Source organism: Octopus sinensis, linkage group LG3 (assembly GCF_006345805.1).
Source record: "Octopus sinensis linkage group LG3, ASM634580v1, whole genome shotgun sequence".
In the NCBI taxonomy this organism is placed as follows: domain Eukaryota; kingdom Metazoa; phylum Mollusca; class Cephalopoda; order Octopoda; family Octopodidae; genus Octopus; species Octopus sinensis.
In genome coordinates, this window is record NC_042999.1 from 136,510,617 (window position 1) to 136,529,373 (window position 18,757).

Consider the following 18,757-nt stretch of genomic DNA (forward strand, 5'->3'; position numbering starts at 1 on the left):
GACATACAATGTGCCCTGAGTCACTGCCAAAGACCATCCTGACAGGAAGTGTTGAGGGGAAGACAGCAAATGGCTGTCAAAAACATTTATGAACTGACAACATACATATATACATGCATACATAAAAAATAACATTCAAGTAAACAAACAAAATATTCTTTGAGGTTTAATGCCTGTTTGTCCCTTTATTTCATGAAATATAATCCTTGAATTAGTTCTGGCTTTTCAAAGTTTCAAATTTGTAATATTTTTAAAATAATAAATTTGAAAGCTTTTAAATCCAATTTGCATGATTTATACAATGACTGAAAAAAAAAAAGAAACATTGTTGAAAGGGATTTATTTTCACAGAATTGTTCACAATAGGATTCAGCTCAAATAAAATCATGAATAAATTTCAAATAAAAATATTTCTCTCTTCATTGAAACATTAACACTAGAGGGAAATATTTCTCTCTTTCATTATCAAAGACTATATTATTGTAAAGTATTTTGTTTTCAATTTTATGAATTTTATACTGCAATTATTTAAGAGAATTTTTTCTAGAATTTAATGTCATTGAAATAATTTCATAAACCCTTAAACAAAATTATATACTTTGAAAATCTCATGTACCATTCTCCGAAAAGTTATTGCAACAGGCTCCATCCTAATTCTATATTAAAATAAAACAGTTTATTTTCAAAAAGTTGCACATTGGATGAAACTTGTTTAGTTTCATTAACTGTTATGAGTATAATTTTTTGAAATGCTATTCTCAAACCATATATGGAAATGAAAGTATGATTATAAATGGATTTTTTTCTTTTCTTTGTTGTAATTTATTAAAAAACTACCTTCTATAAAGTTGTTCTGTATGATGTCAGCATGAACTCTCAACTTGTTCTTTGTGGCATGCAACCAGTAATGGCAAAAACTACAAACAAAATGAAGAAGCAGGAGATAACAATACAGACAACTATTAAAAATACTCACAAAAGGAAGATTGTGCAACAATCATTTATTAACAAAACATAAATGTAATTAGAAGGACGCAAAGAGTATTGATTGACATGACAATTCTAAGAGTAAATTTCTAACCAGTTGAAAATACAACCTGAAATAAAAAAACATTGAATTATTCAGAGAAAGCTAGGTTCTTGCAATTTATGAAGAATTATTACAGCTTCAAATAATGTATCTCTGACTTTTTCCTGAGTTAATAATAATGATAAAATGTTTTAGATTTAAAATGCACTAGAAGCAAGATAAACTGAAAGACGAAATATAAATAAGAGTTTGTTCATAATTAACAATCACATGAAATCAATTTAGGAAATGATAAGTGTTGAAATGAGAATCACAAATAACGACACATACACACATATGTGCACACATGCTTACATACAGACAGACATATTATAAATACACATACACACTCATGCACACACACACATACATATATGTTATATAAATACATGCACACACACATACATATATATTATATAAACACATACACACACTCAGACACACACACACACACTGAAGATCTAAACATTTTCAGTGTCAGGTTTCTGACAAAATTAATTTGAAGGAAGCCTCATATACAAAAGACAAAAGCAATTTTACTCTTCAGGTAATGCAGTAGAATACAGAAAATGTGTTCTCAATATTTCTGCTGATTTGGAGTTGTTACATATGTCTGAGTGTGATTCACAAGATCAGCACATTAATCAAGCTCTTCCTATCTTGCAGTTGTCTCCTCCTGCTTCTAGCCTCCTCCTCCTTCTTCTCTTCATCATCACTGGTGTCACCACTGCTGATATCACTGCCACTACCACTGCCATCATTATCATCATCATCATCATCATCATCATCATCATCACCATCATTATTATTTTCACATTTATTATATTTCCATGCTGGCATGGGTTAGACATGTCTTCTTCATATCAGAATCTCTCTATTTGTTTCAATCATTCAGCATCTCCTCAGTGAAGTTCAGCATCTTCAGATCATCTTTTGCCACTTGTACCTATTTCTCCTCATCCCCACCTCAGTACTTTCTTTCCTCACTCATTTTTACTAATTGTTCCACTTAGCACTTCTTTACCCAACAGTATCCTCTCCCATATGTGATATCTGATTCCTCTTATGCTCAGTTTTTCTGAATTCATTTGTTCTCTGGCTTTCATGCACAACCAGTGGATCATTTCTTTCCAGCATTTACATACGTTCAACATTCAATGCCCATGTTTCACTATCAGGCATTACTGCACATTGTATACATGCTTATACAATTTGCCCTTTACTCAGGAAACAGACGCCCTTTATTGATAACAGAGATAATATCTCCCTAAACTTTCTCCTCCCACATTCTTACTCTGGCAACTATACTTTTGGAGCACCTCTTCCTCAGCTAAATAGTTTACCTTGTTAAGAGAATCTTTTGACTACTGAGAACTTTAAAAGCATTCTTACAGCTTACTACACCTGTGTGTCAGTTATATGCAAAGTCTTCCTTTTTGGTCAACTTACCTGTGATACTGTCATACTTTTACAAGTCCAAAGTTTCTATCGACTGCCTTTCTGCAAATTGGGCATCACCAAATGGTCTACTTGTAGCTTCTCTTTGAACCACATGCACCTGACATCTAGCTTTTCTTACTCACAGTTCCCTGCTTCCTTTCAGCCTTTCCAGGCCCATATCTTAGCTTCTATGGCTCTGTTCTTTCATTCCACCATCATGTAACCTTCTGTTTCACTGGTATTTTGTTCCAGCCTCACAGTTGATAGGCGGCTTGCAATACATTGTCTTGTAGAAATTCCCAGCTGTCTTCTCTATATTATAGTTTCTATCTCCTTCTCCTTCTCTGCATATGTTTCCTGTAACTACTCTGAACTTATGTCTGGCAGAAAATTTATATCAGTTCTCATTCTTTCTCCAGACTGTCCTGTGTTTCTGAGTGCATCTAGCTTCTATTCTGAAGTTACTAATCAGTAGTCAATATTGATTGGACCATTCTTCACCAGGGAAAGATCTAGTATTTTTTCAATACTCTGTTTATCTGATTTGTATGTTCACCTGATTGATTGGTGGTCAGATGGCTGGTTTATTTTCCTTTAGTTAGTGTTGCAGATGATTGGTTCATTTGCATCATCAAACTCTAAGAGTCTTGATCCTTTCTCATTTTTGTATCATATTCATAGCTTCCTTGTACACCTAACTATCAATCATGTTGTTACCTAACAAGTCAATTAAAGTCCTCTGCTGTAATATCAAAGTTACTGTCATTCATTAATGAGGTATCTTGCAAGAGGGTCTCATAGAGATATGATCTTTCTCCTCATCTGTCAGCTCTGATTTGGATGTATGTACAGAAGTAATTGATGCTATTATGCTGCTCACATCTAAGTTTAATTATTCTGTCATACTCTGATTACATACCCTGACTAATTACATTATCTATCCATTTCTCTGCCAACAGTATATCTACACCATTCATCAAAATCTTGTTATCAATACAGAAGAAGTGTTTCCTTTGTTTGGGAAGAATCTAGCTAATGCTCCTCTCCATCTAACCTCTTGTACACAGTGCACATTCAGTCACCTCTGCTCCAGTATTTCTGTACGTTTTTCAGATCTATCTTTCATTGCACTGGCACTCATGAAGGTAGCACTAAAGTTTTGTACCAATAACCAGTCATGGGTGGATTATTATATAATATCTGTTTTTAGCATTTGAAATAGTTTTTATGATTGTTTGATAACAATAAAAGGGTTCTCATACATTGTTACATGTTTTCACCTGACCAATCTCCTACCAAGCACAACATTGATATCGTGTTAGTCCTGTATATGCAATTAAGGTTTTGCTTTGATTTGATTGTCATGTTTTAATGCATTTTTACAGCTAGAGGGCCCTTTCTGTCACCAACATCTTTACATCATGAGTTGGGAACATTTATATTGTTTCACCAGCACCAGAAGTCTGTCAGAACTAAATCGTCCCCTCTACATTGTATCAATTTTATTCAGGATTGCTGCTCTTCAATATACATTGTCTTCATTATGGTTTAAAAAGCTGTGTTTCTCCAGTGCAGAATTTTCAGACTTTCTGTACTCCTTACATTAAAGTCAGCTTCATTATGGCTCACATCTATCAGTAATTCTGCTAAGAGTACTGATACTGAGGAACTAAGGAAACAAGTGGGAGGAAGGAGAGGGCTGGTGATTTTGTTTGGAGTGAATGAATTCCTTGAAACTGAAGAAGGATGAAGGAGAAACTCACAATAGACTGGCTGTTATGATAATTGCAGTGTATGAAATTCTACAAATGGAAAATTGGGGCAGCTTGTAGTATATTGGTAGTTTGCTGTAATTAAAGAGTGGCTAGCCTGTAGTACCAGGGTGGGTACTAGTAGTAATTCAGAGCAGAAGTTAACCCATTTTGCTTGTTCAGACAGAATTTGCAAATATTCCTTTAATAGATGGGATTTTACTCAAGAATAGATAGTGGCAGCAGCAGCAGATTTTTCTGAAAAATAAGCAGTAGATAATTTCTGAAAGTTATAATTTCTAAGATAATAAATAAATAATGATACTTTACTTACTTTAATTACATATAAATACATAAACTAATTGATACAAAATCTCATTATACAAACAAATCTTTGCACACTTAGTCCAAACAAGTAGAGTAGAGGTGGGAGTCTTTATGTAGTTACTCAATCTATTAGTTGTAGAAAACAGATCTCCCTCAAGTCTCCTCCTGGGTTGGGAAGAGAGAGAGTGACATATTGCACAAGTAGTCTTAGGTATCACTAAAAACAGATAAAATATTAATAATGATGGCCTGACTTTATTGATTTCTAACATAGACACAAGGCTGCATGTTTAAGGAGTATTATCAATTCAACAAATCCCAGTAATTGATCAGTATTTATTCTATCAATCCTTGGAGATTGAAAGATAAAGTAAATTTTGCAAGACTTGAAATAAGGCCATTAAAGAATGCAACTAAATGCCAGGTAGTATTCTGTGCTATGTTTTACTGAATTTGCCATCTCATCATCTTCCAGAGACTAAATTATACTAAGGTCTAATGTAATCACATTGTTATAAATTATGAAGAGAGGTACAAAATTTGACTAGTACAAAATACAGTTACCATTGACTATAATATATTCTAAAGAATCTGGCTGTGAATGTTTGCTTTATTTAAATGCTTCATTCCTTATTAGTTGCACTAAAACAGTAATATAGATTTTTCTTTTATAAGTTACAAGAATAATTTCTAATTAATAATTGTAAATATATAATAATTGAGAAATCACTAGATTTATAAATTCTATTTAAATTCTATATAAAATGTTACCATAATAAATTCTATATAAAATCTTACTCCTCACCTGGGCCTGCAAATGCTTTTGATTTCTCCTCTTTGATACTAGCTCAGAATTCAATAATGAATTTTCAGCACTGATTCATCTCAACAGCTAGCATTTATTTACATTATATTTTGAATAATTAAAATAACATTCAAATTAAGAAATAATTAAAAATTAGTAAGTTTTGTTGTGTTTTGCACTATTTATAAATGTTCATATTCAATGTTATAGAATTTGAAATTTATTATTTTATATTGAAACAAATGCATTTTTATTGCTACTTTCTGTTTATGCTGTGGGCATAAATAAATGCAGAAATTTCTAATCAAACATTTTGAAAGATTCTAGATGAAAAAGGAAATTCATCAAAGTTAGCTTTGGGGTAAAATTGATTCTCTTTAAAATTGCAAATAAATGATTTAAATGAAATAAACCAGAAAATAAATTACAATGTAAGCGATGTATTCATTCAATATTTGAATACTTCAGCATGATGACACTGTCCTAAGTACAAACTTTGTTGATTTTTATATATGGTCAGGCAACAAAGAATTTCAACTGAGAATAAATCAATGAGAGTTCATTATCATGTCATGGTTATCAAAAGAATTTAATTTTAAAATACTGTAAGAAACATATAGTATCAACTTTTGATTAATCATCATCAATATCCTCCCTCTCTCTCTCTTCCTCCTCTCATTCGGCTCCATTGCCTTCTCCTCCCCATCACTATCCTCCTCACCTCCCTTCCTCCTTAACAGCTGTGAATGTATTTCCTGTTCAACTTTGTTACAAATCTGGTGAAAGATTTGGTCACTTCTTGATGTAAACTTATCAGTCATCATAGTCTGTAAAAGTATTATAAAATAATATCCACACAATGGAACTGATCTGGAAACACTTCTTATGAAGTTTTTGGTTTTTGAGGTTTTACAGAGAGGGGAAACCAACACTTTTTGATCAATGCAGAAAATGATGTCAGCAATCTTTGAGCATGTGCACTACATAAATGTTGATGGTTATGAAGTTGTAAAACTCAGGTAATAGAAGTTATAGTGAAGCATTCATAGAAATCAATATTGTATTGGAATATTTTGTTTCTTGTGGTTGATCTTAATAATACAAGTTAACTACAATAAAAAAACATTGAATGAAATTACATGAATATAGGATAACCCTAAAGCACTCAGATTATGTTGTCAAATGTAATACCAATTTATTCACATTGCTTTGATTTAATCATCCATTATCTTGTTGCTTCAAGAGTTCTGTGAGGATCATTTACTTTTAGAATGACATTGTAGGATAGGTATGACAAGCCAGATTTGACCAGTTTGAACATAAAACAGGAAGAAATTTTGGACTTGATGTGGTCAGTTTAATTACTAAAGGGTTAAACCAGTGAATTTTGTCACTTGTAATAAAATATTTATAGATTTAACTTCTTTAATATTTTTATTGAAGAAGTCAATAAAAGTCAATAAAAGTCAATACCACCCATTGAGACAATCTAATTTTTTAAATATTATTTTCAAAATTAGGTTTACATTTGTACTAAGGTTTAAATCTGTGCTAAGGTTTAAATCAAGTACATGTGGCTCAGAAGGTATGGTATTCAGCTCATAAAATTAAAGTCATGAGTTCAATTCCCAGCAGTGCATTGTGTCCTTGAGCAAGACACTTTATTTCATATTGCTTCAGTCCACTCAGCTGGCAAAAATATGTTGTAACTGTTATTCAAAGGGCCATCCTTGTCACATTCTGCATCATGCTGACTCATCCTAAGAACTATGTTTAGAATACACATGTCCGTGGAGCACTCATGATAATTCCACGAGCAGGCTGTTCCATTGATCAGATCAAGTGCCAGTTAGTTACAGCAGAGACAATGCTTAATTTTTGTATCAAAATTATATTTTGTATCAATGTTTACTTATATATTAACCCTTTTGACACCAACCCATCTGAAACTTTCTCTAGATTCTATGATTCAAACTACCACTTTTAAATTGATTTAAATTAAAATCTTCCATCAAAATTCCATTTTAATTTATCTTCTAAACATCAGCTTAACAATGACAAACTTACTTAACTAAATTCTTCATTATTTTGGAAAATAAGTTGAAAGACAAAGTATTTCAACTGAAATATGGTAACAAAATTGATGTTTAGATTTGTTTTAGGGCTCACTTATGTCAATGTTTACATTTATATCAAGGTTTACACTTGTAAAAAATCCCCAGTGTAGAAAGTCACCAATTTAGTGAAAGATTACCACTTACTGAGGGTGCATATATTGTGTGAAAGTTGGTTGAAGGAAAAATATCAGAAAGCATTTTTTATGACGAAAATATTTTTTAATTAACAAGAGCTGACAAGTAGTAAGAGTGTAGCTTGTGTGTGTGAGTCATGTAAAGTTGTTATCACTTATGTTAGAAATAAGAATTTAGTGGTAAGTCGAGAGGCAATATAATTCAGAGTTAGCTGCGCAAAGTTGATGCGCAAGTGAAAAGCTGTTCATGGTATTACCAGTTGAGATATGATATAATTCAGAGTTAACTGTGCAAAGTTGATATGAAAATGAAAAGCTGTTCCATGTTGAAAGAGAGATGTTACTCTTCTGCTGGCTATCCACTAACTGATTTAAAACTCTCCCTTCTCTGCTAAGGCAGAGAACTGCCTCTAGTATTCATATGTGCCCAACCCTGATTGGCTGGAGTACACCATAGCACAACTGTGCTATGATACGACAACAAAACTAGCTTTCCTGATTTGCTACATTACCCCCTGCTCAGACTACAAGTCAATAAAAGCAACAGTAATGGGGCAAGAAAGAAGATGATAATGCAGAATGAAATGTTCAAACAAGGGAAAATCATGAGTAAATCAAGAAGCAATATTACAAATGCCAGAAAAGGCATGTATACAAAAATGAGAAAATGACAGGCACTTAGGGCAAGATCATATATATATATATATACAGTCTGACGGGCCAGGATCCAATAAGATCAATATGGGTGTAACAGAAGCATGAATCTGATATACTAAAGGTGCCGAGGGGTACACCATTGACAGTGGGCAGTGGAGGCAATATCAAGACCAGTCAGTGATGTCATGCCTCATGTTGGCCACAAGAATCTAGCCATAATGAGCTTCACTGAAGTTGAGGCTCCAGGATGCAATAGATTAGGCAGGGCTTCAGAAACAACTTGTCTGTGGATCTCTGGAATGAAGGGACAAGGTGAATCTGTTGATATGTCACACAGGATCTGCTTGGCAGAGATTGGCACTGGAAAATATTTGAATTTGCACATTGCAAGTTCAGGAGAAGAGAACTTGGTTGAGTCCAGAGGAGGTTGATCTGAGGACAAAACATTCAGGTGGATATCTACATTGGATGCTAAAGAATTGATCGGCAGATGAGACAATGCATCTGCAGAAGTGTTTTGTGCACTGGAGATGTGTTGAGCATCGTTAGTGAATTGTGATATAATGTCAAGGTGTCGAGTCTCTCTTGGTGAGTACATTCCTGGCTTGGACTGCAAGGCAAAGGTAAGAGATTTGCATGTGTTGCTGATGAAATTGCTGTAAAACAACATCGATTGCAGCGCCTTGATATATCAACCACAAGCAAAAGCTTTGCATTGGAGACAGAGTATGCAAGGAGAGTTGCTTTAGAAGTTCGTGTTTCACAGCATCAAAAGCTTTGGTTTCAGTAGGAGTCAGTGAAATGGCTTCATTCTTCATGCATCAGTTCTGGAGAAGCTCAGTGAGTGGAGACAGGGGTCCAGAGCAGTGAGGAATGAATAGACAATAGAAGTTAAGTTAGCCAAAGAAGTGGTGTAACTGATGAAGGGAAGTTGTTGGAGGAGTGTCCTCAATAACTTGAACTTTATGTGGTAGAAGTCGAATGCCATCTTTGTCTATGATGTGAACATAGTGGGGAGCAGGAAAATTAATCCTAAGTGAAGCCAGATATGCACATTGAGTCCAGCTGGCAAGAAGGGTAGCCATATTGAAAACAAATGCACCCACATAGTTTAAGTGAAAAATAAAATTAGTGTGTTACATATGTCGCTAGTGGTTTGTTTGTTTTCTTTGAAAAATATTTCTCTAAAGAAATATTTTTTATGTCGGGTCATCACCAATGTAAAAAAGTCACCAATTTGAGAGAAAGGTCACCAGTTAGTGAGGATATATTTATTGTGTGAAAATTGGTAAAAGGAAAAATATCAGAAGGCAATTTTTATAGCGATAATATTTTATTAATTAACAAGAGCTGACAAGTAATAGGAGTGTAGCCTCTGTGTATGTGTGGGACAGGGAAAGCTGTTATCACTTACATTAGAAATAAGAATTTAGTGGTAAGTCAAGAACCGATAAAATTCTGAGTTAGCTGCACGAAGTTGATGTACAAATAAAAAGCTGTTCCATGTTGAAAGAGAGATGTTACTCTTCTGCTGGCTATCCGATAACTGATTTAAAACTCCCACTTCTCTGCTAGGGCAGAGAACTGCTTCTATTATTCATACGTGCCCAGCCCTGATTGGCTGGAGTATGCCATAGCACAACTGTGGTATGATGCAACAACAAAAATAGCTTATGTCAATGTTTTCATTCATATTATTTACTTTTGTATAAATGTTCACATTTGTATCAATGTTTATCATTTACATATGTTCACATACTCATCAAAGTTTACATCATTTATCAATATTTACATTAGTATCAAGAAGGCAATGACCTGAAGAATCATTAACACTTCACAAAAAATGCTTAGTGGTATTTCGTCTGTCTTTACATTCTGGATTCAAATGCTGTCAGTGTCAACTACATCTTTCATCTTTTTGGGGGTCAATAGACTAAGTACCAGTTGATTACTGAGACTGATGTAATCAACTTAACCCCTCTCCTAAAATTGCTGGCCCTTAGATTTACATTTGTATAAATGTTTACATTTGTATCATTATATATTTCTGTATAAATATTCACATTTGTACATTGATTACATTTGTACCATGGTTCACATTTATATCAACGTTTATATCTGTATCAAAGGTTTACTTTTTTTATCAACATTTATGTTTATATCAAGATTTATATGTGTGATAAGCTTTACATTTGTAGCAAGGTTTGAATATATCACTATATTTACTGACTTCTGAAAATTGAATGTTTTCCTGTGTGCATATGTGTGTGCACACACATGCATATGGGTGTGTGTGAAGAGAGCAAGAGAGAGAGAGAGAGAGAGACAGTGAGAAAGATTAACAATATATTTGAGAACTAAATGTAAAACAAGAAAAAGGTATAGCAATATGGATCACAGTTCCATATATCATTCATTCCTTTAAAAATATTTGTGAGGTGGTGAATGTGATATTAATCTACTCTCAATACATTTAATGTAATCAAACAGAATGCACATATAGCTATTTATTTTAATTTTTATATATGAAATATATTTTCTATTTTAATAAACTTAATACTTTTGGTTGGAGGAAATGCAAATAAGCAAGGGGCCTTGTTACAGGTTGTTTAATTTTCATTTAATATGTTTTTCAGTCTTCTATACTGAATTAATATTGACTAGATTCATATCATCCATGAAATGCTAAACATTGCTTGTTTGAATAGTTGCATGTAAGTCATTGATATGTGCTAGAAGTAGGGGACAAAGAACTGAGTTTTGGGGAATCTCGTGAGTAAATGTCTGAATGAAAACCTACTACAGAAATATGTTGTTTACAATTTGATAAATAAAGCAGATTTTAACCAAGCACTGCTCCTCTAATATCCCCAAAATTTTACACACACACACACACACACACATATATATATACACACATATATACATACTTATATACACACATATACATACATACATATATATATATATATATATATATATATATATATATATATATATATATATATATATATATATATATATATACATATAAATAACAGCATGTAAATGTTGGGTTGAAAAATTTTTTGAGATGGAAAAATGGTATCCTTTGACATTTTCTATGATATTTATAACTTTAAGTGTGTTTCAAGATATTCCCAAAAAGAATTAGTTCATGTTCTCTCCAAAGTTTCTAAAATTATTATGACATCAATTATATATATATATATATATATATATATATATAAACATAATCATATAAGAATCCATGAACCAGAAAAATATGCACTTGTACATTTGTCAACAGAGTTTGTACATTAATCAATGCATACAGAATTATATATTCATTATGGCTGATCGTACTAATCAGTTTTGCACAGGGTATTAAAGTACATATAACAGCCTGGTTATGCAACATATCTATTTTTATATATACATATATATATAGAATAATGCATACATACGCACACACAAACACATTATATATATATATATTTCCATATATTATATACATATATACATACACACACACACACATATATATATATAATATATATATATTGTTTCAAATGAAATGTCGCATTTTTAATTACTTGTTATTTCAGTCATTTAAAAGCTCAATTATGTATACCTTGCAGTTAATCTTGACTCTTTTTCTTTCCCAACAATACTGGTATACAAAATTCGTGCCCACAGACCTTATGAAAATGATAACAACCAAACTATGTTGAGAGATTTTCTTGTATGAGTACAAACTCGGTCACTCTGCTGCAGAAGCTCTATGGAATATCAAGTGGAGCTTTGGTAATGATTTTGTTGACATCAGAATATTCAGAGATGGTTCCAAAGCTCTTGTTCAAGAGATGAAAATAAACCAAAGAGTAGGCCAAAATCAGTTATTCAGTTGAACAAAATCCAAGAACAAAGGCTCAAAAAACTTTCATCAGAACTCCAAACATCATGGACAACTGTTTATGGACGCCTGTAAAAAATTAGAAAAATCAAGAAAATGGATAGGTTTGTTCAATATCAAATGAACGAGATTCAAGAAAACAGATGTCTCAAAGTGTGCTCTTTATTGCTTTCTTAACTGGAAAAAGACCATTTTTGCATGAAATCATCACTTGTGATGAGAAATAGATACTCTTTGACAACAGCAGGAGAACAGGACAGTGATTAGATGCAGGAAAGTCCCCTAAATACTACCCAAACCCACTATTGTACCCTAAAAAGTTAGTGGTCACTGTATGGTGGTCTGTGAAAGGAATTATTCATTATTCATTTTTGCAACAAGGAAAAATGGAAGCAGCAACATTGTATTGTCAGGAAAGTGATTGTATGCATGAGAATTCAAAAAAGAAGCAACCCAGACTAGTGAATAGAAATGGCCCAATTTTGCTCCACAGTAATGCACGTCCTCACACTCCTCAATGTATATATACACATAAACATACACACTTCTCAATATATATATATATATATATATATATATATATATATATATATATAAAGGGGTAAGGTAAGGGGTAAAGACCCCCTTCGGTCATGAATGACCATGGGATTGCACCTAGAAAGTTACCCTCCTAGACACAAGTCCGGGCAAGGTTGTTTATGGAAGACCAGCAGTCGCCCATGCATACCAGCCTCCCCTCTCCACGCCACCAGTGTTATCCAAGGGAAAGACAAAGGTCGATACAGCTTGGCACCAGTGACGTCGCAACTCATTTCTACAGCTGAGTGAACTGGAGCAACGTGAAATAAAGTGCCTTGCTCAAGAACACAACACGCAGCCCGGTCCGGGATTCGAGCTCACAACCTCATGATCGTAAGCTCGACGCTCTAACCACTGAGCCATGCGCCTATATATAAACATGGTCATATAAGAATCCATAAGCCAGAAAAATATGCACTTGTACATTTGTCAGCAGAGTTTGTACATTAATCAACACATACAGAATTATATATTCATTATGGCCAAATTATATATTCTTTATGGCTAACCCTGAATTATGAGATTTTACAACATTCTCCCTATTCTCTCGATATCTCTCCTACTGATCATCACTTATTTAAGCATATTGAGCTTTTCATAAGCAATAAAATATTCTTAAATAGAGAAGAGGTAATTGAAGCATTCAGACAGTTTATAACAGGAAAAGATGAATTTTTTTTGAAGATGGAATATATGACATAGAGAAATATTGGGTAAACATCATAAATGAATATGGATCAAATTTTTATTAAATAAATCAGTTCTCCAACACTTCTGAAACATTTCTTTGTTACCTTTCAAATACAACATTTCATGTGAAACAACCTAATATATCATCATCATCATTATCATCATCATCATTTAACGTCCACTTTCCATGTTGGCATGGGTTGGATGGTTTGACTGAGGACTGGTGAGCCAGAGGCTGCACAAGGCTCAATCTGATCAGCAAAGTTTCTACAGCTGGATACCCTTCCTAACAACAACTACTCCATGAGTGTAGTGGGTGCATTTACGTGCCACTGGCATGAGGGCCAGTCAGGTGGTTCTGGAAACGACCATGCTCAAAAGGTGTTTTTACATGCTACCTGCACAGGAGCCAGTCCGGCGGCACTGGCAACAACCACACTCAAATGTTGTTTTTCATGTGCCACCAGCACATGTTCCAGTAAGGCAACACTGGCAACGATCATGCTCGAATGGTGCTTTTCACATTTCATAAGTGGGCCGGTTACATCCTACATTCGGATGTGCTTTTAACATTCCACTGGCATGAGTGTATATATGTATGTATGTATATATGTACATATATATATATATATATATATATATATATATATATATATATATATATATATAGACATATATATGCATATATATACATATATACACATACATATCCATAGAAGGCAGATATTAAATTATGATGATGATGATATTCATATATATACATACACACACACACATATACACATATATACATATATATGCACATATATATACACACACGTATATATACAAACATACATATATATATATACATACATATATACATACATGTATATATATACATACATATATACACATACATACATAAATATACATATACATCCATATATGTACATATATACATACATATATACTTTTACATATACACATATCTACATAAACATGTACATGCAAATATATGTATGCTTGTATGTATGTATGTATGTATGTATGTATGTATGTATGTATGTATGTATGTATGTATGTATGTATGTATTGATAGAAGCACTACAAATTTATTAAATCATGTGTGAGCATGCACTCCATGAATTTGGTAAAAATTGTCATTATTGTTTATGCAGTGGAGACTACTTGCGGCAAGATATTTTAAAGAAACCAAATGTTTAGTCAGAGCAGAATGGATGAAATCTAATCCAATTGGTTAGATACAATGGATCTGCCAGCTTGAGTATAAACAAACTGATATCTATTGAAGAAATAATCTCTTATCTACTCCATTAATATTACATATAACTCCTATTTAGTGAATATTTGAAGTAGTTAATTGAATGAAAAGCGTTAGCAATATTCTGTTAAATATACTGATTGTGCTCTTAAGACTGAACTATGTAGACAGTTTATCAATACAAGATATGAATTGGATTATTGTCAAATACACAGAAATGCACACAGATCAGTTCAGATTGTTTACTTCACAGTAATTTTACAAATTATTGATTCAAGAAAGTTAGTTGTAAAATTTCAGCTTCGTTGATTTGAAAATTCAGCAATATAAAAACAATTATCTTTATTTATTTTGAGATGATGTGGAGATAAATGATGCAGTTATTTATGAAAAATAAAAGAGAAAAATAGAACAGTGAAAAACTAACTGAGACCCTAATGTGTTGTTGAAGCAATGCTTAATAGCAAAAATAAAGATAACAACCAGAATTCAATTATAGATAACATTGTAAGGGGGTTTATTTTCATTTGTATCACAGAAATACATCTTTCAACCAAAATATCTTACAAAGTTGATCAAATACTCAATTTTGATCAAATTAGTTGAATTTACAGAATATTTTCTGCGTGTCTTTATTCTTAAAATGCAGTTTAACAGACTGAATAGGAACCTATTTAATGTTATTATAAAGTGCCAATAAGACAGGAGTCACTTGTATCTTCAACCCACAAGATTCCATATGAATGATTATTTAATTTCAATTTGTGCTAAGAAATTCTCACTTTTTCCTTTTAAATGTCATGGCTATATTCAATTAATGCTAAACTGAAGCTATAGCACCTGCCAAATGTTGGTAGCAACAAGAAAATATCTATTCATCTCAAAGGTTTTCAGAATGTGTGTGTGGGAAGAAGAGAAGGGGAAGAAGGAAAGCAACAAAGCAATTTTATGGCGCTCTGAATTATGTGACAGTTCACAAGTTGAAAATCTGATATAATTATATTACCGAGATTTTTTATCATTATGATATGTATATGTATATATATATATATATATCATGCTAGCATGGAAAGCGGACGTTAAACGATGATGATGATGATGATGATATATATATATACCGGAGATATATATACGTGAAACTCAGATTAACAGGTTTTGTTGAATTTTCTGCTGCTTTAAATAAAGTATATAGAGATAGATAGATAGATAGATAGATAGATAGATAGAGAGAGAGAGAGAGAGGGGGGGGGAAGAGAGAGAGAGAGACAGACAGACAGACAGAGTGGGAATGTGCTTCAGGGGGACTTTCAAAACATTTTGATGCATTTCATTATATCATGTTACCTTTATTTCTATATAGAGACATAGTCACTCAAATTTAATTGAAAATCCAGTAATATACGCAACTATTGTTTGTTGTCCTATACTACAATTGTTGTCTTACATTAAAATTCTGTTATTTATTCCAACTGAACAATGGATAAATTTTTCAAAAAAAAAAAAATTTAAATAATCTTCTATTTCACTGAATTTACTTGTAGTTAAGTATAATTAGAGTTGTATTGAGACAAAAATTCCATTATAGATTTATGTAAGAACCTTTTGTTAAGTTTTGTTTCAAACATCACTTTAATATGTCAATAAACATAAAAGTTATGGTTGTTTTTGAAAATAGTCTGAACACACAATAATTTTACAATTTAAATGAAATGCACAGGTTGTGTATTCTGGTGAGAAATACAGTAATGGCTGTGAATATGTCCTCCCGCTCACATGGGAATTAATAAATGAATATTATAACAATAACTCAGAATTGCACATACATTTAGAGATATTTTGATACCTCTTAATTATTCAAACTTACTCGCTATATAGACACTTTAAAACACCCTCAAATCAACTCTGAAATGTTATAAAATGTGAGAACTTATACGAAATGTTCTCTACTAAAATGCAGGTGCTTTTGTTGAGAAACTACATTTCTAAATGGCTCTTTCTAAAGTAGGCTGAATTCAGGTGTTCACTTCTGCCAGCTATTATAAGATGTTTGCTGCCTCTAAAATTCTGTGTTATATCATTCTAGCAGAAATTCTATTTTGGCTTTCATGCATCTTTTATCTTGTATTTGCTTCCATCATTTGACTGTGGCCATGCTGGGGCACTCCTTCAAAGAATTTTTTTTAGTCAAATGAATCAACCCCAGTACTTATTTTTTGTTAAACCAGTCTCTATTCACCAATCCACCAAGTTACAGGCGTGTAAACACACAAACACCGGTTGTCAAGCAGTAGTAGGGGTCAAATGCACACACACACACACTCACATACAACAGGCGTATTTCAGTTTCTGTTAGCCAAAAACCAACTCACAAGGCTTTGGTTGGCTCAAGGTGCCACACTGTGGGACTGAACCTGGAACTATGTGGTTGGGAAGTAAACTTCTTACCACACAGCCATGCCTGTGTCTGTTTACTTATTATTATTATTTCATTTTCTGCACTGAATATAGAGCATAAAGGTTCTGCCAGCACCTAGCTTACATGCCAATGAAAATAAATTTCCAAACAATATTAGGGTGTTGAATCCTTGCTCTTTGCAAAGATCCATGGTGTTGTGACATTACAGCCATCTGATAATTGGTAGGCATGAGGTTTGATTCCCCAAAGTTGGTTTTGCCTAATTTTTTCCATCAGAGGAATATTTTACCTGATATATTATTAACTATTATTTATAGCTGCATTAACATTTGAACAGCTTCATCAAAAGACATAAGTGTTTGTGTATGTGCGTGCACACATATATATGTGTAAATATATATTTATATATATATATATATATAAGTGCAGGAGTGGCTGTGTGGTAAGTAGCTTGCTTACCAACCACATGGTTCCAGTTCATCCCACTGCCTGTCACCTTGGGCAACTGTCTTCTACTATAGCCTTGGGTCGACTAAAGCCTTAAGTCTTGTGAGTGGGTTTAATAGATGGAAACTAAAAGATACAAATGAGCGTGTGTTTGTGTGTCAATGTTTGCACCTCCATCATCGTTAACAACCGATGTTGGTGTGTTTACATCCCTGTAACTTAGCAGTTTGGCAAAAAAAAAAGCAATAGAATAAGCACTAAGATTACAAAGAATAAGTCCTGGGGTCGATTTGTTTGACTGAAAGGCAGTACTGCCATAGTTAAATGAATGGAACAAAAAAAAGAATAAAGGAATAAAAGAGTATACGTATATATATATATATATATATATATACATATATATATGCATATAGATATGTATATATATATGCATATACATACATAAATATATATATATATATATATAAATTTATATATGAGGATAATATCGATATTTAAGTGTCGAAATTATCAAGTGGCCAGCATGAAAGAAATACTTTACAAAGAAATCCTTGGATCTTGAATTATTCAATAATTTTTGCTTGTATGTTTTGTCCCTCCGCTTTACCTCATGGTGCGATATGAACATTTAACGTGGTTTTATAGTCAGAGTTTCGACTGCTATTTCGGCATGTTGGTGTCTTTTAGACACACTCATTTTTAATTATATATATATATATATATATATATATGTAAGTGTATGTATGTGCATATATATATATATATTATATATATATATATATGTGTGTGTGTGTGTGCATATGTATGTGTGTATATATATATATATATATATATATATATATATACACTTTACTCTTTTACTTGTTTCAGTTATTTGACTGTGGCCATGCTGGAGCACCACCTTTAGTCAAACAAATCAACCCCAGAACTTATTCTTATAGTCTCTTTTGCTGAACTGCTAAGTTACGGAGATGTAAATACACAAACATCAGTTGTCAAGCAGTGGAGGAGGAACAAACACAGGCACACAAATACATATATATATATATATATACATATATACACACACACATGATGGGCATCTTTCAGTTTCCATCTACCAAATCCACTCACAAGGCATTGGTCGACCTGAGGTTTTAGTAGAAGACACTTGTTCAAGGTGCAAC

At 32.8% G+C, this 18,757-nt stretch overlaps 1 protein-coding gene and 1 long non-coding RNA gene across 2 annotated transcripts in view; one reads left to right on the forward strand and one right to left on the reverse strand.

The window, feature by feature from the left end:
• The window catches only part of LOC115209257 (neurexin-4), a 586,511-nt gene that overhangs the window by 113,179 nt on the left and 454,575 nt on the right, over positions 1 to 18,757 (forward strand). The window lies entirely within an intron of this gene.
• On the reverse strand, positions 159 to 5,520 carry LOC118762585. The gene is made up of 4 exons (XR_004998343.1): positions 5,393 to 5,520; positions 4,273 to 4,518; positions 838 to 917; positions 159 to 305 (listed from the first exon to the last, which is right to left on the reverse strand). It is a non-coding gene; the product is annotated as an uncharacterized LOC118762585 (long non-coding RNA).